The 23,381-nt window shown below is 34.8% G+C and overlaps 1 long non-coding RNA gene across 1 annotated transcript in view; it reads left to right on the forward strand.

Annotated features, from left to right (window-relative positions):
- Positions 1-23,381, forward strand: part of LOC148758296 (uncharacterized) — a 1,912,057-nt gene that overhangs the window by 400,254 nt on the left and 1,488,422 nt on the right. The gene's annotated exons all lie outside the window — the stretch shown is intronic.

Raw genomic sequence — 23,381 nt, forward strand, 5'->3', positions numbered from 1 at the left:
AATGCCCTGAGGGAAATTGGTGATGTTTTTACAAACATTTGGAAATTTATCTAGGGAGAAAGAATAAACAGTAAAGTCAAATATATGATGAATGATTATGTACAGAAAGAATAATTAGCACGTGTGAATGTTCATCAAGAAATGAAAGAATAAAAACAGCTATATCGCCATCTTTATTTTCATCAGACCACATTGCTCTCATTTTACTAAAATGACTTTAAAATTTACAGGTTTCTTTTTGCCATCCGAGCTAAACTTGTCTTTTGAGGAAAGCTGAGACTTTTTAGAAGCTTTGAGAATATCCAGCCTGTACTTGTGACTGGTACTGTGCTTTGCTCTCCTCGTTTAAAGTTTTCATACAAGCTTACACTTACTCAGCCTCATTCTTTTCAAACTATCCTATTTTTTAAAGATATTTTTCTCTTTCTCCAGACAATGATCCGATGCTGACACCGCTTTATGCTGGTTCAAGAACTTGTCTTTACTGAATTAGTATTGATTTTACAGCAGAATGCTCTTAGAAGAAACCCTTTGGTTTAACATATAGCAATCAGTGTTCCAAGAGAGAACACTTTCTCTAAAATGTTGCTAAAGGTACTTAAAGAGCCAAGGTGATTCTGTAGACGACAAAAACTTTAACGGTGCTGTTGCCTTGTGGATCACAGTTTGCTTTATTCCCCGATGGTGCAGTTTTCGGATGGCCATGCACGTGTGGGAGGTGATGTTCCTGTGTACCCAACTCACTCCCATTGCCATATCCAAGGCAATTCTGGTGTATGCAGCATTCTGAGACTCTCCGGGATGGCATTATAATGCTTTACTTGTTAAATAAGTTAATAGAAAGTTGAATCCACTCGGACTTACAAAATAAATGATCTATTCACAAACTTTGGTACATGAACTATTAGTAACACATTACTTAATGCACATTTCACAAACCTGTAATAATAACTGTTGCCCAGCATGACCATGGCATGTTCAATTTTGTTTTATTAATAATAGAGTCGTTATCCATGACACCTCTCTTTGTTGAAGTTCCGATAGATTGTAAGTAACTAAAGGGAAACCAAGGTGGTTTTATGAAAACATTCTCTGGGCTAACATGTCGCTCGTGGAATAATAACGTGGAGTGGATGACAGTTCTCATACCAGCTGCTTGACATCTGAACAGCTGCTAATGCCCTAGGAAATGTCACACCATTATATATATGGGCTCTGAGTGTGTGAGTAGCAAACATATCTGGTAGAGAGAGGCCAGCACCCCAGGCCATGACTAACACCCCAGGCTCCGTCAGCCCATAAGCTTGAAGCCAGGGTTGAGCTGTCAGTTTAATAAAGGAGCAGCCCCTTTGTTTTGATCATCATTGTCAAGGCTTATTTCAAACAGGGACATGGATTCCTCTCACAGTCTAGCCCAGCCAAAGTCATTTGGCACAATTTCAAGGTGAATTTATTCATTCTTTATAAAGTTCTGTGAGCGAATATATCAAGACAGTTGAATAAATTGAAATAAATAGACTTGGAGTTACATATTCTCCCAGTAATTGAAATAGTTTCCTCCCAATATATTTATAGTAATAATTCTACCTTTATGAAATGTAGTCTAGCTACAGAAAGGAAAGCACAGAATTACCATTTTGATAACATATTTGGAAAATGCAACTGGGGCTAATATGTTGATAAGGGGACCTGAAAGTTGTCCTTGCCTTTAACCATTCCATGTTAAACTTTGAGTAAAGCACCAGCTTTACCACTTGATGAGGAGGCCTGATTAGCCTGCATTGATGTGCAAATATTTACCATGGATTTAGTGATTTCTAAGTAGAAAAGCCCAAACACTAGCTCTTCCTGTCTGTTTTCCAGGACCTTAGATCTGAGTTGCATATATACCGAACTAAAAACCAGCAGCAGTGTTGATGTCCATCTGAAATGAGCAAATCTAGTTAATTTGATGTATAAAATTAACTTAATGAGTCACCTCATACATCATGATTGCAGTTTTTAACAATATGCAGTAGTATGGTATTCATTTGCAGCTTCAAAGCTCGCTTTTTTCCTTGATTCTGCAAACAGGCAGATGCTGGATCATAGTCAGAAAGGGTTACAATAACAGAAAGCTCTCCTGATTATAGTAGGAAAAAACCGCCCCAACTTTATCTGGGTGTGATGAGGAGAGAATTAATCTCGCACACTTACAGCATGCTGTACTTAAAACAATTTTCAAACTATAATAAAGTATCTTATCTGCAAAGTTTTGTCCCCCTTAAAACCATCAGTAAGCTTTCGGAAATGCCGCAATCTGAGCTTTGGGAAGGAAAATGCTTTGAGTTGATAATGAAGGATACCTGGGAGTGATTGGCATTTGCTAGCAAAAAAGTCAAATAATTGAGGTATAATGGTAAGTAGGGGTTTAGGGAATAACTTAGTCCAATGCTAATCCTTTGAAAACTTGAAGTGATGTCTATGATTTTTTCCCCCTCTGACAAGCAATCTATAACAGTGATCAAACTGATCAACTGAGAATGCCATTCCCCTCCTTTATCTCTTTTTATCTCATTCTTTTAAAGCAAATTGAAGCTCCCTCTTCTATCCATGAGTGTGCATATGAGCTCTGATGTATGACCCATGGGCAAATAAGCATTTCTTAGCCACTGTCTGGAACATTATTATTTCATAAAACATAAACAATAAATGTGTGAGTTACAGTCAGGCTGAGGAGATGTATGGCTTGAATAATATAAATTTCAAAAGAATCTCTCTACCCCTGGGTCATTTTATATATATCTCCAAGTTGTTATTGATTAAAAGTCTTCTTTTACAGTTCTTCCAGGATAACCCAAATGAATGAACTGAAAATCTGACCTCTAATATTAGGAGATGGATATCTACACACTCATAACATATCATCAAAGCAGCACTTGTGTTCAGGGTACGCAGATGCCGCGTATATTTCAGAGTCTGAGCTTACCTTAAACAGAAGGGAGCCTGTGGGGCTTGGATGGAACAGCCATGCTGCTGCGGGTTTAGGGGCTTTTGTATTGGTTTAAACTACTTGTGGGTCATCGATATTTTAATAAATGCTCTTGAGGAAGAAATTACTGTTAAATTCTAAGAACTAATCAAAACCTTGGAAATGGCAGGCACCTTACATTTTTACCTGCCATGAGTTGTATCTGAACACAAAATGACCCCTTGAATAAACAATTAAGAATTAGGAAGAGATTAAGAGAGCACATCTGAAAGACACAGAAGTTTCTTACTGCTCATGCTTCCTGCCTTACTTAACCTGGGAATATGCAATCATTATTTTCAAGGATTTTTCTTTCCTTTTTTTTTTTTTTTTTAAAGGTTTTCATATAAGGGTTCTGCTATTCCTTTCCTCTCCAGACAAAGCACTGAGTAACTTGTGTCCTAAGGCTGATAGTTATCCAGTTTCTCTATAATGTTGATGGAAGCATCTGTTCTCCCCATTTTTGGAGCTCCACAGAGAACTTCTAGGGCAGCAGTCAGCAAACATTCTGTAAATATTTTAGGCTTTGTGGTCTCTTGCAGTTACTCAGCTCTGCTGTTGTAGAGTGATAGCAGCAGTAGACAGCATGTAAATTAATGAATGAGGTTGTGTTCCAATAAAACCTTATTTACAGAGACAGGTGATGGGCCAGAATTAGCCTGTGGGCTATGGTCAGCTGACTTGTTCTAGAATAAGAACATCTAAATAATGAGAATCTATTATTCTGAGCCACATCAATGCATTAGTACAAGCTATTGTTATCTCCCCTTGGAGTTGGGATAATTCCTCATGGAGATTTCTACTAACCTATTAAACTCTTCAACCTCCCTATTAATCTGATGAATCTCCTCTTACAAGTGTACAACAAAATACTAGTCATACTTTACATCTTAATGTTTAGTTGCTTGTCACTCTGTAATTAAGTTTCTCTAATTTTTATCGTAGACCTTCTCTGGGCTAGACAGTGGAGATTACAACATTCTCTATCATGGAGGAAAGAGCACAATCAAACACGCAACCAAATAAACAAATTGTTCACATTTTTGATTAAATGTTTTATTGGAAGAAAATGAGGGTGCTGAGATATAGAATAATGGTGGTACACATTCTGCTTTATAGTGAGTAGTTTAGGAGTCTCTTGTGTGTTTCTTTTTATCAGTTAGGAATAAATTTGTGGCAAAGTGGGGCCCTGGACTTGAGGTAAGAATGGACTAGTAAATTAGGATATTTTCAAAAGATAAATATTTCTGTATAGTTAAATGCCAAAATTTAAAAGGCACAAAAATATGTAGTAAAGTAAATTTTCTTCCTTACATGTCCCCAACTACGCAATTCCCCTACCTAGAGGCAAAAGTATACAAGGGGTTTTTTTGTTTTGTTTTTTTCCATTCATTATATGAATGAATTTAGGTTCTAGAAAATAAAACTTGAAAAAGAGATATACTAATTCCCTTCCTTTATTATGACTGCATATACTGTCATACACCAGCATATACAAGCTATCTAGTGCATTTACAGCTTTATGTTTTGTATACTTTATATATTTATAATTGTTTGCTGTGACTCAGAGCTGCAATGAAAATACTCGTACTTACCACTTTGTGTGAGATACCTGTATTAGGAGACAGTTCTCCATAGGTCTGTCACTTTTCTGTGTATCTGTAGGGAGAGGCACTGGCTCTTGCTTTATTCCACACTATCTTACAAGGATGTTTGTATAGTGAACAGCCATGGAAAATAGAGACGGTATACCCCTCTGGAAAGAAAGCAAGTCTAGTAACAGATCAGAAGATTCATATTCCTAAACTCAGACTTCCTCAGCTCTGATGCACACCCATCACATACATGGCTTCCACCTGGGCCCCTCCATGTTGCTTCTGAGGGACGTGAAGGGGCAAAGGGGACTGTTGAAAACTTGCTGCTCATTCGGTTTGCTCAGGAGTCTCGTCTTCTGCCAACATCCATGAAACTGTTTCAGTCTAATTATTATCTCAAAAGTAGGGAAAAGAACATCCCGGACCCTTCATAGTTCATGATAATCTGTAGGATAAATTCCTAAAATTGGAATTGTGGGGCCAAAGATTACGTGGATTATAAGTACATTTTAATAATTATATTAACATCAAAATATATGAGAGTGATTGTTTTTCATTCTCCAATTTCACTTACAAATTATGTTAGCTAACTTTTGATATTTGCCAGTTGGTTAAGTGAAAATGATATCTTAGTGTAATTTTAATTTGTATTTCACAATGAGCGAATCTAAATATTAACTGAAATATTTAATACCTGTTTATATATGTATATATTTATATATACATATACATATGTATATATTTATATATATTTACCTTTCTGTGGAATTGTTTCTTTTAATCTTCCCCATTTTTCTCTTGTTTCTGCCTTATTGATTATTTAGAGTTCTTTAAGTATTAAGAACATAGGCTTGTATCTATCACACATGTAACATAATTTCCCTGCAATTTTTAGTATCTTTTTTTCCTTTAATATTTTTCATAATGAGAATTTTAAATTTTTTTAAATAAACAAATTTATTAGTATTCTCTTTTAGGGCTCTTGGATTTATGTAATATTAGGTCTTTCCTACTCAAAGATTATATAAAAATTAAGTTTTGCTGCTCTTTGTGCTTTTCTGATTTTTAATTTGTACATTTAGATCTTTGAACCATCTGCACCACATTTTCAAGCAAAGATTAAGATATAGATCCAACTTACTTCTTTTTCTGGATTAGCATATTTTTAAAACAACCAATACCATGTTAGAAATCTTAATTGAGATTTGGAACAGAAGAATTTCCTCAAGAATAACTTAATCACACACTTGAGATAAACTATTAACTGAATTTAGTAAACCGTTAAATTAAACATTTCAACTAATTACCAACATACTATTGAACTGTAAGATTTGCTTTGGCCACGAGGCCTTCTTCACAGAGGGAGGGAATCGGGACACATTCCCCAGGGAGGTCATTTTTCAGGACTATTATTTTGATCATCTTTCCCTCTTTCCTATCTTTCCTTCCCTTCCTCCCTCCCTTCCTTCTTTCCTTCCTGTTTTGCAAAGCAGACAAATCTCCCTCAAAGACCAATTATTATTGTTAATTACAGAGCTGTGAATATTTTATGAATGTCTCTTCTTTAGTGTCTGAGATTCCTTTTTTTGTGTCTTTCCCTCTTTAGTGTTTCACTGTCTTCTCCTGTTCCTTATTTCTTTCCTTTCTTGTATGTTCTGCAGACGTCCACTCTACGCATAGCCCTTTACTGCCGCTGCTTTTCAGAAAACCTGTATCCCCTTCTGTTTTCTGGGCTCTTCTTACTCTTCTGATTCATTCCCTAAATAATTATTTGTCTAAGATATTATAGGCTATTCCTTCAGGGAAAAAAATAAAAAAATAAAAAAAAAATGCAAGTATTCTTAAACTGTGTCCACTTTGTTTTATTGGGTGAGTTTTTGTTTGTTTGTTTGTTTTTGTTTTGTAACTGGTCTGCCCTCATCATGTACAGCCATGTTTATTTTGCAACTATGACATTTTGGGCTAAAAGGGAAATATTCCCATATTTTTTGTCAATTATTTTCTTTTCATCATTCATTTTTATACTGAAAAAATCGAATTAAGTAATTTATACATGTTTACTTAGATTATTGTAACTTTCATTTTTCCTTTTTCAGAAAAGCAATATAACCTTACCTCTAGATATTAATACGTCTGGCACTTTTCTATCATTCTGCTCACTCATTTTTGGGCTTTGTCTCTATAATAGTGTTTTTTGTTTTTTTGTTTTTTTTTTAATGATAATCCTTTAATGTATACTTTCAATGTACAGCCTTTATTTCAGGACAGATGTACATTTTCTACTTCCTCACCAGCATTCCAAGCACCCCATTCCTCCTCTACCCCTTTCATCCTGCTCAGGCCAAAGAAGCCCTTACCCCCTCATCACCACTGATTATGATGATAAGTGATGAAAATATGAAATTTCATTTTGTTGAAAGTTATCTTGTGTTTCTTTTCAGTTGTTTCATTCCATGCAAACCTGTAGGGATATAGTGAAAAACAAAATAAATAAGCAGTGAGGACATGTGCTTTCTAAGTCTAAGTCTGCCAAGTGAATAGCTCTTGGATCAGTGGAACCGGATTGTCTCCAACAGAAATACAAGGGTGTTTGGTCAGATCTGTAGTTTTTGACTATGCTATCTAGAACCCCAGTGTTGGCCTCCTGTCCAGATGTGTGCACTGTATGGCGCACTGCCCTCCTAACATGTTTGTCTCTCTTGTTTAAGGTGAATCTCTGTCATTTAACTTATTACGTATAGACAAACAGTTGATTCCTACCTACTATAAGGATTTAGATTAATTATTAAAACAGGGCCAATAGATTCTGGAGAGCCAGTATCTAGAAAGGAAAGTAAATGCTAAGTGCCAGGATATAGACTGTATGTAGACAATTGAAATTAGAAAGAGCAGAAGGTCACTCAAATTTAGTATCAGAGAATGGGCTTGGGAAATATTACTACCCTTTAAATTTAAGAAAGTTTCCTTACGTGAAGAGGATAGAGAAGGTCATCTCAAGACTGGGAAATATCATGAACAGAGGCATGGCATTAAAACACTGAAAGAGGGGAGGAAACAGTGTTTAACTGGTTTATATGTATGAGTATATATACTCGTATATGGGTTGTGAAAGATGAAATTGCATGATTTGTGAGGCACAAAGGAAGGCACTAGAATCAGGCATTAGACTTGATTCAGTAGGCATTGTTGGTGTTCTTGCTTTTTTTTATTTACCTCCACTTGTTCTTAAATAGACAATGATATCATGAAGCATGCTTCTAGGAAGATTAGTCTGGGAAGAAAGTATCTAATTGATTAAAGACCCTAGAGCCCAGATGGAAGAGATGGATTAGGAGGTAGTATCAATTAAGGGACATTTAGCTTTAGGTCACAGAAGAACCTAATTGTAGTGGCTTGAGACAGAGAGAGAAAGAGAGACAAAGGAAGAGGGATAAGAAAGAGGGGAAAGAGGGAGGAGGGAAGGAAGGGAGAAAGAAAGAGGGAGAGAGAAAATATGAATTGAATTTATAGATCACATGACTACAGCCTGCAGGAATAGAGCTGAATTCAGAAAATGATAGCTTTGGGAGCTCAGATTATGTCATTACAGCTAAATTATGTCTGGCATCGGTCTCACCTTGTGTTGGCCTAACTGCAGCTCCACATTGTCACATTTGTCAATTCCAGTCTTTTTTCTGTGGGTGGAAAGATGCCTAAAGGAGCTCAGGCATTATTTTCTCCAAAATTCATGTCTAGCAGTGAAAATAGACACCTTTCTAGATTCATCCCTAAATTACTGGGCTTTATCCTGATTGGCCAGCATAGATCATGGGATCTTCTCAGAACTTTCACTCTGGTCAGGAGTATGAAGTGTTCTGATTGCTCACATTTGGGTCATGTGTTCACCCACATGACATAGAAAACTGGAATGTTTAACTTGATTTGTTGCTCAAGGCTAGTTAGTTTATCCTAAGGCCACTTTTAATATAGAATTTCATGTTTTGTGGTGAGGGAAGCAATATTATGTATAAAGTAGAAATGATGTTTGACTGAGTTTTCAGTCACAAAAATAAATTTAAAGACGCAATTCCAGGTTTAAGACTTTTAGCATAGTTTTACTGAGTATTCCTGAGCACAGTGCCTGTGACAAATTTCTTGTCACTGTCAACTTGCACAACACACATTACCCCTTGAAATCAGGAGTTTATAATGGAAACACTGATGTTACCTTAACTCTGCTAAAGTGAACTGTGCTTCTATGATAAGAGGGAAATGCACACTTGCCTTTGGAAGACTCATCATCTTTCTAAATCATGATTAGTTAGTGGCAGAACAATATAACACCAAATTGTATGCTAAGATAGCCCAATTTGAAATATGAATCTTTTGCCAGTGCAAGAGATGAGGATGACAGTTGTAATCTCTTCAGATTCATAATTTACTAAGTTGTAGGCAGGTTAGCAGTGATTGATCATCTCTGCACAGGATGTTGGCAATTTTAAAATAATTTTATTGCATTATGCAAATGCAGAGTTTAAAAGTTTTAGGCTGTCCTTATCTCTACCTTAAGCAACTCTTGAAAACTAAATATATACCAGGGAATCCTATTGCAATATGTATCTCTTCTGTAGCTTATCATTTTGTATGTTTCATATTACACAGAGGATTGTTTATGGTATGAACACTCTCCTGTTATTGCAAGGACATAAAACGCTTAACTGTTATAGAAAGAAGTACGGCAAAGAACTATGGGTTTTGCTTCCAGATAGTGAAATGAAATTTGTTACTGCTTCTGTAGGCAACAAGGAACATTCTGAGATGCAATTATTCAAGGTATAGTATCAGAGGCAGAAAGGCTGAACTTGCTCCCTGTAATAAACTGAGAATCTATTGTGGTCTAACATAGTAAGGAATGTTTTCCATTCCAAATCAGCAAGGGAGGACATATGAAGACAGCTAAACAATATAGAAGAAGGGATTCTCAATGATAGCTTCAAGTAAGTGTCTGCTTTATTGTCATCCAAGGAACGCACGGTCAGATTAGTGTGATTTAGGACATAGCAGAGAGAGTATTCTTGGAAATACCAAAGGACGTGTCCATTCACCTCAGATACCTCTCTTTCTTGCCATATCTCTGAATCCCTCGCAACTGCAATTCTTATGTGTGATTGTGTGACAAATGAGAGTTTAACAGTCTTAGCTCATCCTCTGTCACTTTGAAAGCTTACATGAAGGATTTACCCCTGGTAAACTGAGACCTATTTTTTAAGAGTTTGGTTGTGCTAAAATTTGAATGGGGCAGCACCAAACCAGAAGTGGTTAGCCATGTTCAATGGACAGCAGTTCTGGGACAGGGTTTTACAGAGAAAAGGTAGAAGTAAAGTAAGGGCATTATTTGATTGGCTATAGCTTAAAGCCTAGTTGACGGTGATTGGTTGTCCTAAGGTTTCAGTTTTAGAATCTTGAGGCATTTATGGGCTTAGTTTTTGGTTTGCTTATGTAAGTCACTATAGCATTAGAGCCTCATGAGTCTAAAGGCCTCCTTGTTTAATTAATTTACCACCACCACCACAGCATGTCCTGCTGCTGGTAGAGATTTTAGATTGTTGTAATTAATACATCTTTGGATTGACAAGAAGCTCATTATCCAATTTTGCAAGTTATTGGATAAATTTTATTTATATACTGACCAATTTGTTTCTAAATTAATTTATTTCTTTGAGTAGCACTTTCTTAAATTTTGTGAAGATTTTTTCCCAAAGGCTTCAAATGTAATAATTTCCTGAAAATTTATTGTGTGTCTGTGTGTCTGTGTGTGTGTGTTTGTGTTTGTGTAAGGGAGGTGGACTTCACAAAATTTATTAAAACGTACAGTGTTAGTTTCAATTAAACTTGCTTTTTAAATTAATTCATCTCCAAATATGACTGATTTAGGTACAGTAGGATACTTAAAAGGCTGTTGTTATTACAAGTGAAATTCCAGCTTACAATGTCCATGTACTTCAATTTAACCAGTGTAAGAGGGAAATCCTGTATTTACATGCAACATACATGTTTTCATAAAATCGGTTAAAGAATTCCCACATATCCTGTGGAAATTCCAAACAAATTAGAATAGCATAGTACACATGGAAACATTTTCAATTACATTACATTTGCTAAAACTGTTATACACAGAAATGTTTAAGAAGTTACAAAGAAAAATATAGGAAATAAACTTTAATTCTTTTTCAGTTAATATAAAAATCATATAAATTAAAAAACTTAAACTATTCAAGGGAAAACAATTAAATAGATGGATGTAGCAAGTCATAACCATTAGGGGTTTTAGGCATGACATATTATGAAAAATATTGAATTAGAAGTCAAATAAATTTTTATTTTAAAAATGAGAAAAATAACTTGCATTATGTGATTGCCTGTTCCAGTTTTTGGCCTCCTGCCTTCTTCCTGCCATGGTCCAGTAAACTGTATTTCAGAAAAGGGCATAGTATTATAACATTTCACAATATAACAAGATTACATATTTGTAGCATGCTAACCATGGCCTACTTTTGAACTATTGCCTATAATGAGTTACATTCTTCTTTTAAATCTTAAGAGTATGTTTTCCTATTAGTGAAACCACAAACTGAAATCTCATGGGTAAATATACAAGTATATATGATTGACATTTTCTTTGTATAAGTAGATGATGCAATTTTAGAACTATTGTAAGATTCAAAGCTACTAGTCAGAAATGTATTACAAGTCACTTTGATAATTCTTGAGAAATTCATTGTTAAATTGTACTTAGAACAACCTTAGTTTGACAATGCCTAATCATTTCTTTTAGATGTAAGTCTGGTATATCAAAATCAAAATTTCAAGAACTATGACAAATTTAGGGAGTAGAGTGAGTTTGGGAAAATTATCTTGGGATTTAACTGTATTAAATTAAGTTCAAAATATAGGAATGATGTAGAGAATGTTGATTTACTGCCTTATTCAGTTAGTAAATATATAAGAAACCACACTGAATGTAAGGGAAGATTATGAAGGTATTAGAAAATACTTCTTGCTTGCAAAAATAATCAAGTGATCATAAGTCAGTGCTTTCACTTTTTCAAATTAAAAGGTATGCATTTTCAAAACTAATTAAAAGTGATCACCAAAGCTTTTCAAGTGATATGGACTACTTTTTTTTTTTAATCACTGGTTTATTTAAATATTCTATGTATGTGATGATTCATTTTGTGTGTTATCTTGGCTAGGCCATGGTACCCAGATATGTGGTCAAACTTTCTAGATGTTTCTGTGGAGGTTTTTTTTGTTTTGTTTTGTTTTGTTTTTTGATGAAACACCATTTAAATCAATAGAGTAAGTAAAACAGATTACCCTCCATGATGTGAGTGTTCCTCATCCATTCAGTTGAAGGCCTTAAAAGAAAAAGACTTATCTTTCCAGAAGAAGAGAGGATTCTGACAGCAGATTTGCCAGCCTAAATTTTGGACTTGCCAAGCCTCCATAATCTCATAAGCCAATTTTTAAAAACTATCATCTATCTGTCTATCTATCTATCCATCCATCCATCCATCCATTCATCCATCTATCTATCTATCTATCTTGATTTTGTTTCTTTGGAAGAACCCTGACTAATCAATATGCTGTTCAGATACCACAGTTGTATTCTGCAGACTTTGCTTCACTTTATCACCGAAGACAGCATGCAAAGTTAGAGGCAGGTGGGTGCTATCTTTAGTATGATTAGTTTCATTTTCCAAAAAAATTTTAAAAAGGGCTAGCAGTTTACATGTGAGTGATTTGTGAAAATTTTTACAAGTTTCATTATGGAATTATGTTTCATTTTCATATGGATAAATGACCGTATTTGATAAAGTTGGACTCCATCAAAGCAGTAAGCATTATCTATGATAAAGGGAGACTTTTAATGGTTTCAGATGATTTAGTCTTGTTTCTAAATCACCATAGTGTTAATAAAGCTTAGTCTAAGTAGAAGTTTGTGTGTTGAAGAAATAATTATTTTATAAATAGAAATGTGAGTTCTATTTTATTTTCCCCTTTTAAACTTTACTTAGTTTTAGGAAGAAAATATTACACAGTTCAGTTATTCTTAAACTCTGTCCAGTTCAAAAGTATATAGCTAATTTGTCTCACTTAAAAGGGAATAACAGACATTATTTTCATTACAAGTTCTATCAAGTGAGGCAGATCAAAGTGTTTCTGTATTTGAGCCACTTCATTGAATAAATAAGCCCTAGGAACCACACATTCCACCTGTTCTTCTTACTTGCCCTTTCACGAAAACTTCACCTGAATTAAAGGGATGAGTAAGAACTTCTTTTGATCACGTATCATAAAAGGACATCAAAGTAAATTAATAATTTCTGCCTGAAACAAAATATTGTCATTTGCATATGTAACCCATGGTGACCATTGCATATTCTCTTTCATTAATTTAGGTGTAATTGATCAACTTGATGAGTTGCCCTGTACGTTTTACACATTTGCTATTATAAGAATAACCAAACATTAGAAACTTGAAAGTTTTTGCAAAAGAGAAATAATCTTTTGAATCAACACAAATGTGTTGAGGTTATACTATGTAACTAGCACAAAGTGCCTAATCTTCAAATATTTTCATCATCTAATTCTATGCATTCAGAGTATTCTGTATACAATATGAAGATTTCCTCTCAGAGAACCAGTTAAACACCTGTCATCTATCTATCACATATATAATCTTATCCATCTAGAAAGTCATATTAGTAATACTTTAGCTCTCTTACCTATTAAATAGTTATATTTTTATATTTGTCTAGGTATATGTATATGGACATTTATGTGTACTAAGCACAGATTTACACACTATGTACTAGTTTGTTAAACTATAACCTAGAAGACCAAGATTTTGTTTTAAAAACATGATCAGATATCCTGCTTCTTAAAATTACTCGTATGGTATAATAGATATTATAACATATTCTTATATAATGAATATAAAGCTAGTGAACATTATTAACATTCCACTAGATATTTGGAACTTAAAGTATGATAATGATACTTGTATTCTAGTCAACTTCTCTCTCAAGTCCGGAAAAGTACTAAAAAGATGACGAAGTCCTACAATTTTTAAACCTTTAAAATAGTGATTCCCAAAGTTTGTTCTGTGGCCTATTGGCGTGAACATGCATTTAAGGACCCCATTTTTGGCTAGAACAGAGGCCTGGGATAAAGTGTCTTAAATTAGGTGGGGGTTTATTTTACTTTTCACAGAACTTAAACTCCAAAAATAGGCAAGAACAGTGACTAACTTCAAACAGTTTGCTCTGGTATCATTCACTTTCACCTGCAAAGTTTCTTCATGGTTACAGGCTGGTCATTGGAATAGCAATCATTTCATCCATATTCTAGACTCCAGTAAAAGGAGAGAATATTAATGGTACAAATTTCAGCTGAAGTATCCCCTTTAAAGAGCTTCTCTGGAAGGCCCATTGAATTCCTTACGTTTATATTTTAATTTCCACATTTATATAACATACCTGTCACTCCTCAAGAGGGGCCATCGTTAAGTCGCATGCAGTCACTACATCTCCCACAAATTCCAGGACATCAGTGTGACGCATCATCTTCCCTGTCAGGGTTGGGTATTGTGTCTAATAGTCGAATGAACTATATGGGAACCAACCCACTAAAGATACAGGGGTGGAGAAAAAACACTGTAACAAAGTAAGAATGTCCATTTGGAAAATGGGAAACACTAAGCAATGCCTGTCCTTATTAAATGATTAAATTCCGATGGACATAAATCATATTGATTATTTATTCTAGAAAAACTCTTTAATTAGTCCATATGACAGTCTTAGTTCTACCCTATGCCAGGTTCTTATCTATGATCTCCCATGACTAGATCTGGGTACTGGAGAGGAAAGTCTTGCTGGAGATACCACAGCTCATTGCCCACTGCGACAGATCTAAAGCAGAAGGATTGTTTTTTATAGGTTCATATCATCAATTCTTCTTTTGCCTTGTTCGTTATATTTCCTCTTTCCAATAAATTTTCTTCCAAAAACTTACTAGATTTCCAATCATTTTGGTTCCGGTTATTTTCTTGGTTCTTGGTTGAGTAACCACAACCCAAATCTTGTTTTGACATAGTTTTAAGCCTAGGAACTATTGCTATTTACTTCTTATTTTATAAGCTTTGCTTATAATTACCATGATCAGCCTTCCCCCTCACCCCCATTCCCTGAGAATTAGCTATTAAGTCAAGAGCTTTACTTCTGAGCTTCTTAAACTATTTACCCTGAAAACAATGGCTTGAATGGGAAGACAGCAGCTTTGTCCTGTCCTTCCTAGAAGGGTGGAAACCAGCTCTATTCCCAGCTAAAGCTATATTTTTAATGCCACTGCAGACTATCATTTAAGTTTACAGTCCAGAAGCAGTTGGTTTTTTGGTCTTGTAAGGTTCTGTCTGTAAGACATTTAGTCAACATTGATCACAGGAAGCTGCAGATAACAGAATTTCCTTCCATTTTTATTTTCAGAAGGGTTTGCTCTACTCTGTTTTATAAAACTTTGCTGAAAGTGGCAAGAAGGGGACTGATGAATGCTAACACACTCCCTGCCATTTACCTCTGTGGTCCAGCTGGTTTCATTCTCTAAATGATGAACTAACCACATTTTGCAAAGACAACCTTTACCTTTCTTTAAAGATAGCATTGTGTAGTGTCATTTTGAGTAAAGATTCTTTGCCTTTAAAGATGGGTTTTGCACTTTCCTTTGGAAACATTTGACTACATAGATGGCTAAGTTTTTGGGGACAGATGAGCATATGTTTTATTAATACCACCAAAAAGCTGGTTGCATTACAGAAGCCACCACACTAGTCACTAGTGAATAACTTCTTAAATTCTAAGGAGCGATAGTGCCAGTTCTTATTACAAAAGTGTGATTGATAAAGGAGAAGAAGAGGTTGTACTTTTCAGTTTGACTCATTCATGCAAGAGCATTTCAATAATTTCCCGTTATATGTTAGGAATTTAATCATTGAATACACATTCATTGAACCCTATGGTATGTCAGGCACTTTAAAGGGAATAGGAAAACAAGGATAAAACCCCATCAATACAACCCTTGCCCTCAGAAACTTTAAAAGGTAACATGGTAGGTAGACAACAATTTAATTTGACAAAGAAATCCATGTTGTTATCAGAAATTTGGAAGAAACAAACGGTGCTAAGATACTGGTAATAACCATTTGGGGATGATTCTCTTGTTCCAGTCACTGTTCTAAGTGCTTTACTTTATTAGTTTATGTAACCTAACAAGCCTTTGACGTATTATTATCATCTCCATTTTATAAGTAGTGAAAGTGAGGCACAGAAAAACGAAATGTGTTGCTCACAGCCACAGTTATTGATGGCAGAATAGATGTTAGTACTGTTATTTTTATATAGAGTTATGCTCTTAATCATTATACCACACTTCCTCCTCAAGATAATAACGGACTCATTTTAGAGAGAGAGAGGAAAGCAAAGGTGACTCCCGAGCTAAGACCTAAAGGATGAGAAGGAGTCCACCGTAAGAAGAGCGGGGAAGGTTGTTTCAGTCAAATAAAACTGAACGTAAGAGAATCTCAAGATAGGAATGGGTATGGTGTGTTCAATAAACTGAAACAGGCCAGTGTGTTTGGAGAATTGTGAACAAAAGAGGCAAGTGATGATGAGTCACCTGGAATTTTTAGGCCATGATAAACATTTATACGTTATTCCAGGTGCAAAGGGAAGCCATTGGAGAGTAGTACTAAAAACCATTTTCATCGGCTAAACATTGCTTTCCTTTTCATGGTGTTTTGAAGTTTTTGGAATATTCTAGCAAAGGGGTTAAAAATGAGACAGTGTTTTAAAATATGACATCTGGTCATTCTGTTCTTCCCAGAAAATCAAATCAACATTGTTTCAAGTATTTTCAGGAAAAAAGCACTTTAGGTTGAAATTCTTTCATTTATACACCTCCTTCTTTTGCCTTGTGCCTTCTCAGTGGAATACATAGCCACACATACTGCTTGTTTCTTCAATCAGAGAGAAAGAGATGAACAGATGGGGGATCAAAGGAGCAGCTGAGTAGAGAATCTGGCAGAAGTATGCAGCAATTTATAGGTGGGTGAATAAAAATTTGGGGGACTAGTAGAGAAAGACACTATAAAAATGTCTCCTAGTTTCCATCTTACAGATATTGCAGTATTCTGTAATCTTTTCTGATAGGAACTGGTACAACAGGTTTGTGGCTGAGCTTTCTACTAGATGTCTATAATAACAGTGTGCTAGCTTCTCATAAAAAAGTACAAGTTTATTGAATTAGTTTGTAAGGAAGTAAAAACAAAACAAACAAATATTTTACTGAAACGTTTTCCCCCTAGAACTAAGGATGTGGCTTTATTGCTTAGGGGCTTATTAGAAAATGTGCTTTTATTCAGGTTCATCTACCTCCTCCCATATCTAGCAAGGATTTCTACCAATGGCACTATCCAATGAGAGTTTTTAAATGGAGACACACTTTCAGAGCGAAAATCTGCTTAGACTATTCATCCTAGATCTCACTAATCTTATTCTGCCTATTATGTTGCATCCTTTTCCTTTGTTCATTGTTGTTATATGTTATTTTTGTAGACACATTTTTTGTAGACATATTTTGTAGACTTTATTCATCTTTCTAGGTCTAACTATAGCACTGAGCTATACATGAAATGATTACTATCTAACTAGAACAATTGTTTACAATATATGAAAAATAAACATAATAATTTAGACATTTCCAGCTCTAAAATCTGTTGCCTCTGTAGTCTTCATAAATGGGGATGTAAATATTACTTACTGATTTTTTTAATATATATGAAAATAAATCAAAGCTTTTGGAAGCAAAGTCTATTTAGTTACTTTCTAATTCCTACTTGCATATTTCCCTCCAAGATCTATTTTAGGTGAAGAGATTTTTCCGTTTTTCTTATTGAAACTCTTAAACATATATTTATCAATGCCCACATCCTACTTTATTTGTGCCAAAGTTTAACATTTATCACTTTGAGAGGAAGACTTCTTCAATTTGATAAAGAACCTGTACCCTTCCCAAAATTATAGCTAACATCATTCTTGATAAGAAACTAGAAAGTTTCTCTCTAGGATCAGGAATAAGGCAAAATGTCCTTTTTCACAATTCCTTTTCTACATCATACTTGTAGCACTAGCTAATGCAATAAGACAAGAAGCAGAAATTAAAAAAAGTATACAGATTGGGAAGGTAGAAATAAAAGTCTTTTTCTTTTTTTTCCAGATAACATGATTGATTATGTAGAAAATCTGAAAGAATAGACAAAAGAACTCCTGGAACTAATAAGCAATTGTAGCAAGGTTTCAAGATACAAACTTTATATAGGAAGTAAATTGCTTCCCTGCATACCAGCAATGAACAAGTAGAATTTGAAGTTAAAAGCACAATACCAGTTATATTAGAATTTTCCCAAATGCAATACTTAGGTATAAATATAAAAATATGTATAAGAGCTATGAGAGGAAAACTATAAAACTTTGATGAAAAAATCGAAGAAGAACTAAATAATTATAGAAATAGTTCATGTTCATGGAATGGAAGACTCGACATTGTCAAATGTCAGTTTTTCCCAACATGATCTATAGATTCAGTGCAATCCCAGCGATTTATTTTATGGATATCAACAAACTGATTATAAAGTTCGTGTGGAGAGGCAAAAGACCCAAAATAGCCAAGAAAATATTGAAGGAGAATAACAAAGTTGGAGGCCTGACACTACCTGACTTCAAGCCTTACTGTAAAGCAGCAGTAATCAGAACAGCGTGATGTTAGTGAAAAAATACACAAATGAATGAATGCAACAGAATAGAGAGTCAAACATAGACCCAGACCCTTAGTCAATTGAACTTTGACAAAGGAACAATGGTAGAAGTGTATTGGAGAAATGATAGCTTTCCAACAAATGGTGTAGGAAAAACTGGACATCCACATGTAAAAAAATAAATAAAATGAAAGTCACAAACTTTACGCCCTTCACAAAAGTAATACAATATGAATGATAGACTTAAATATAAAATGCAAAAATATAAAACGCCTAGAATAACATAGATAAATTCTAGATAATCTTGGGTTTAGCGATGACTTTTTATATGTGATACCAAAGTCACATTCTAGGAAAGAAAGAAGTGATAACCTTCACTTCATTAAAATTAAAATCTTCTGCTCTGTGAAAGACACTGTCAGGAGAATGAGACGACAAGATGTAGACTGGGAAAAAAATATTTATGAAAATAATTGTTATTAAAAATATACAAAGATTTCTTAAAACTGTACAATAAAAAGGAAAAAAAAATGGGAAAAAAGACCTCTCCAAAGAAGGTATAGATGGCAATAAACACACAGATAGGTGTTCGATACTGTATGTCATCACGGTATTGCAAAGTAAAATAATGGGATACCATTACATATCTCTTATAATGGCGGAAATTCAAGACACTGACAATACCAAATGTTAGCGAGGATGTGGAACAATAGGAACCTTCATTCATTGTTGGTGGGAATTCATAGTGGTACAACCACTTTGGAAGGCAGGTTGTCAGTTTCTTAGAAAGTTAACCATAGTTTTACCACATGATCCAGCAATTGTGCTTCTTGGTTTTTACCCTAATGAATTGAGGATTTATGTCCACATTTTTATGCAATAGGTCTAAGTGTGTCTCGTCTAAGTGTGTCTCTTACAAGTGTGTCTGGTGGCTTCTGTCGTATTGTGCTTCTGACTCTCAGTCGTTCTATATTGTACATTGTGATTTTCAGTAAGGACCTCTTTGAAATTTACTAATTATTTACATTCCTGTTCTTTGTTTGAAGTGTATAAAACCATCAAACATTTCAGCAGAAGAAAAACAAAACAAAACAAAAAAACTATTTCATAATCATTGCTTTAATCTAAAAAAAAATCAGTATGAGCTGGTAATGATAGCAATTTATATTTCAGAACAGTATAATTTTTGTTTGTTTGTTTGTTTTTATTTTTCCTAAGAGTACAAGGTGAATCAATGTTAATTTGTACCTGAAAACTAAGTGTTCGGAGAGTCTGGTTGATATCTAACTAACTGGCCTTCCTCCCCAGTTAAAAAAAGACAAAAACAGAAACAAATAATATAAAAAACACTACACTTTATTTAGACTGTCACCAGCTTAAATATAAACAAAGATATTATTGTTCTCAGTCCACAACAGGTCTATAGAACACTGTTTTAGTACCTAAAAAATTGATGATTACAAAGCAAAGTTTATTTTTTGTGTGTGTTTATAGAGCAGACTCTGAGTGGAGGAGGAACATGTGTGGAAATGAAAATGAAAGTGCCACTCAGAAATCATGTTTCAGCCAAGTAGGCCAAATTAAATGTTGGAGTTTAATTGCACACTGCTAATTATGCTTTTCTTTTTGTCCTCTACCACTATGTACTTACACATCCCATATAAGAAATAGAACTTTTTGACATTTCCTAATATTTTATAGTGATAAACTGAAATTACCCTTTGGGAAGCATAATTGTTAGTAATAAAAAGCTGCTATATTTCTCTACTATGAAGACGTGTTTTAAGCACAAGCAGGATGCTTTATGTCTTAGCTGTTCTTGTGCACCAGTTAAATTAGAATGCTTTGATATGTTAATTATTTATCATTTTAAATTATGCATCTTCTAAAATTAAAGAAACATATAACCTATAATTTATTATTCATTTAGCATGAAAATGTGTCTTCATGTGGCTGTTTCTCTTCTAGGTACAGAATTTTGTTTTGATGTAAAACTTATCAATATATGACTTCAAGTACAGGATAAAAAATCTCAGGTTTTTTGTTTTGTTGTTTTGTTTTGTTTTCTAATGCACACATGGAACCTCTGTCATTTGTTCTGTAGTGCAGTTGTACCATTTAAATGTTGTAATGATATTCTAGGCCTTTGTCATTAAGGATTTATATGCTAGGTATAGATATATACATAAATAAGATATCAGTGTGCATGTATATATTTAGTTTCTGTGAAAATAAACACACTGGGATTCAGACAAATGCATTAAATTTATATAGCAAGTTGAGGTAAATAGAGGGATATCTGTAATAAAATACATACTTAAGAAGCGTTTGTTTTTTTAACTTCTAACAGGCAAAATTCTATATTTTCATCCATCTCCAGTTTGCATTGAAGGGAACCATGTAACTATAAAAATATGATACCTTCTAATCTTATTGTTCTAGAAACACAGAAATGATCTGACACACCATCTAATTCATTAAACAGTTTTCTCGGGGCACCCTTCATTTTAATTATTGATGTATATGTTAGTGATTGCCCAATGAAGAAAATGATAAATAGACAAGCAAAAAGTGCTTCCTAGTTGAGAGTTTCTATTATTTAGAAGTATTTACGAAAAAATTTAGGAGACAAAACTGAAGAATGGATTTCCTACCTTATAATTTTCCCCCAGTTTCATTCAATGCCGTACTAGAAGTCGTCAGCCTCCCTTGGCATACAGCTCGCCCAGAAGAAAAGGATACCACACGTATTGAAGACTTGCTAGGCATGAACACCAACTGTTGCACTCCATTTACACTTCACACCTTTCAGAGTATTTCTCTACAAATCAAACTTTAAGCCCTTTTTAATAGGGACTTTCACCCTTCTAATGTGATTATGGCTTTGAATGCCATTTCTGTGCTGGATATTTTTCAAACCCAAAATAGGAGCGGGTGATTACAAGTGTGAGTGCTTATGGGGGAAATGGACCAAAAAGTTTGGCATTATAACTAACTGGAAATCCAAAACAATATATTTTTCTCTCCCTAATACATATTAAAAATATATTTTGATGCTACTAGGCTGAGGTTTAATCTCTCCAATGTAGAATTTTGGTACTGTCCCAAATAATTTGGGATGACTATTTGGGTGAGGCAGACTCTTGAAAAACTTCAAAGTTCATTTACTACAAGGTCAATAACCTGAAGGGTCTATTAAGAGTAAATCATGAGGCAGAAGAGAGACTATATGTGTGACAGGCAGACTCCATGATGGCCCCAGATGATCCCTACTTCCTGACATTCACATCCTGGTGTTATCCCCTCCCCCACAGTGTAGATTGTACTGAATAAGTCTTTTCTGATTAATAGAATAGTACAGAAGTGGTGGGATATGACTTTCAAGATTAGGTTATATAAAGACTGCGGGACATCTTGGGTGCTCTCTTTTTCTATCTCTCTTCCTCTCCATAAGATGTCTTGCACTAGGGGTGAAAACTGGCGTATTGTAAGAAACCCTGTGGAGGCCAAAAAGCATGGGGAGGAACCGAGGCCCTCAGTGAAAATCCCATGAAGCACTAAAGCCTGCCAACAATCATGTAAGTGAACTTGGAAGTAAATCTCCCATTCCACTGGAACCTTCAGATAAGTACACAGCTGTGGCCTCCTATGACCTCATGAGCGATCTAGAGCCAGAGAAATATGGCTAAGTTGTGCCTGGGTTTCTATCCCACAGAAACTAGGGAAAAAATGTTTAATGCTGTAAGTAACTAAATTTGGGGGTAGTCTGTTTCACAACAAAAGATAATACACTAGGCAAAGGTGATAGCATATACAAAGACAGGGAGACTGGGAAGCTGGAAACTCATGTCATTCTATAAATAAAGCTGGCATCACCTTGGTGTCTAGAAGATACGTGAGTGGTCTAACTGTCTTTTATGTTGGTTGTTCCGACAAGAACATTCTGGTATCTTGCATTAAAACATTCACCAAATAACCAATTTTTCCCATGAAATGCTTAGAATGAGATGGTCAAGTATTAAAGTACTAGTGTCAACCTTTAAAAATATGCCTCTCTAGGAAGAGCAATGTTTTATTGAGCATCTGTTTAAATAACCTTTACTGTTTGGAAAAATCGAGATTTTACTTCGATACATCCTTATAAACAGATCTCCCTGATAAGAGAACTTTAGAAAGTTACATTTGCCAACATTCTATTTCTCCCATCATTTCTTATCATGAAAAATAATAATCAAACCTTATAATCTAGGCCAGTATTACCTGCAGCATAAATCATTGTAACATTAAACCTTAATATTTATTGCCTGTTCTATCTTGCTGCTGACAGTCTTATTAATGCTTCACTTAGCAAGTCAAAAAGCAATACCTCATAGTAGAGGTATAGTACTATAGTACTAGAAAAGATTGAGAAAAGTCTTTGTACACAAATCAGCTGAAAGCATAACTTACCTGTTATAGCACAGGAAGATTAAACACATGGTCATAAAAATCCCCACAATCATAGTAACTGGCGTCCAGGTTGCCTCTATCACTCTAATAATTCCTTTAAGTATGCTTTCAATCTCTCAACAATTCCTGGCAAAGCTTGTGTGCTGTTGTTGTGAATCTGCCTGCCTCAAAAGTCCTGATGGTGAATATTTCACGTGGCTTACCCACTTCTCTGTGTCTCTAGTTTAGGAGAAGCTAGTGTTCTATTTGCTCGTGCTTTTTAATACCTTATTAGTCTAAGATGGATTTGTGCTCTAGCCTGTAGCTGCCTAATTTCCTGTTATAGAAGATAAAAATTTTATTCGTGCAAGTGATGAATGAGGTGATTATAGTTCACAAATTTGAAGGCCACAGACCATTAACCGAGTCACTCTGAGCACTTGTCACTTTACCCATATATATGCATCATGAAAGGAGAGGGTTGTGTTTTTGTAATACC

The sequence above is a fragment of the Rhinolophus sinicus genome, chromosome 5, assembly GCF_057876585.1.
Source record: "Rhinolophus sinicus isolate RSI-liver-muscle chromosome 5, RSI-T2T, whole genome shotgun sequence".
NCBI classification, from domain to species: Eukaryota; Metazoa; Chordata; class Mammalia; order Chiroptera; family Rhinolophidae; genus Rhinolophus; species Rhinolophus sinicus.